The sequence below is a fragment of the Dipodomys spectabilis genome, unplaced genomic scaffold, assembly GCF_019054845.1.
Source record: "Dipodomys spectabilis isolate Male_0828 unplaced genomic scaffold, ASM1905484v1 ptg000234l, whole genome shotgun sequence".
Taxonomy (NCBI): Eukaryota; Metazoa; Chordata; class Mammalia; order Rodentia; family Heteromyidae; genus Dipodomys; species Dipodomys spectabilis.
Genome location: NW_024870911.1, coordinates 16,383,804 through 16,385,357, shown reverse-complemented (window position 1 = coordinate 16,385,357; position 1,554 = coordinate 16,383,804).

Here is a 1,554-nt window from a genome sequence, read left to right as displayed (position 1 = left end):
ATTTTGTCACGGAAAAAGCGAATCCCCGAGGGGGGTGGGGAAGCGGGCAGGCAGGCTGGTTGGGGAGACTTGAAACCGCTCCGCCGCTCCGATTGGCCTCCTTGGAGAAAAGGGGCGTGGCCCCTCCTTACTATGCGGTGCGAGGACCCAACAACATTCCAGGCGCTACGGCCACGCCCCCTGGCCACTCCCCCTCACGGGCTGCGGCCTCCCAGGCTCCTCCGCCACACCCCCTTCCCAACTACTTAAAAGGCCACTCCACCTCTCACGTTTCCCTGCTTGGGTGTTTCAGTGACTGTGACCTGGTCCTGAATGATCCTGCCCTTGGGGTAACCGCCTTAACCCAGAGTTGGCAAGGGGATGAAGGGCAGTAACCGTAACCGTACTTCCTGCTTAGGACCCTCGGATTCACAGAAGAGTACAGCCACGGAATTCTGAAAATGTGGGGCCAGGGGACTAGACCTTTGACTCCAGAGTGTCAGAGCTGGAATTGACCTCTGGACTGTGTGACCTCCACACTCCAAAAGGCACCTGAGGTTTAGGGCTTTGCTCAAAGTCACTCATTCAAATTCGGGCACTCCATCCTTCCAGCCTAGCCTCCTTACCTCCCGTAGCCCCATCCTGGGTCTTGGGGAATGGAGGTCTCTAAGGAAGGAGCTTCAGCCGACAGTCAGCTCCACAGACCCAGGCTGCCTCACTCATTGTTTTTTAGGCCCCAGGCCATCCCCTGGAACCACAAACTGTGAGTACCTGGCTCAAGATTATAGGTGAGGGATTTCCCTTTGTCACCAAGAGGTGGTCACTCCCGAAAGGGAGGTGACTTCATAGCTACTTTCAACCCTCAGGTGTTTTGATTCAATGGAACTCACCCTGCCAAGGAAGGGAAGCTTACAAAAAGGTTAGGGCTGATCTAGTCCCTTGGGGTTGGGGGCAGCTGGTGGCCTTCCTGCTCCAGTTACAATTGCCCAACATGCATCAGGGTCTTATTAGAGGTCAGAAGACAAGTAGGTCAGAACTTCACTTGCTGGGTACTGTCATCATGATATCATGGTACACATATAGCCGTGCGCCTTAACTGCTTGGTTTAGTTCTTGCTGTTCCTACACACATATACAGAACCTTTTTTTTTATGTAACATCATTTTAATGGAAAATGCTGTTTTTCCCAAAATGAAAGTGGCTGTTAACAGAATATCTGAATGATGCTTATGTAACTTTAAAACACTGAGTTTGGGTAGCTTCTAATTCATCATCAGAGGGGAAAAACGGAGGAGTTCTGACATATTTACCTCCCACCATGAAAACAATAGGCTCCTTAAGGTACATCTTTAATTCAGGTTGCTAGGAAGCCTTTCTGAGCCCTGCCCCTGCTCTCTATAAAGAGAATGGTCATAGTGGGAGTAGTGCATGCAAGAGTGGAGAATTGAGGATTGTGGGTTTGGGAGAATTTACCTTATTGCCTCCATTTCCTCATTCAAAGATACAGTCCCTCCTCTTTTATAATGTACATTCAAATTATCTGTCTCATTTGATTCCCCCCCCCCTTTGAGGTTAG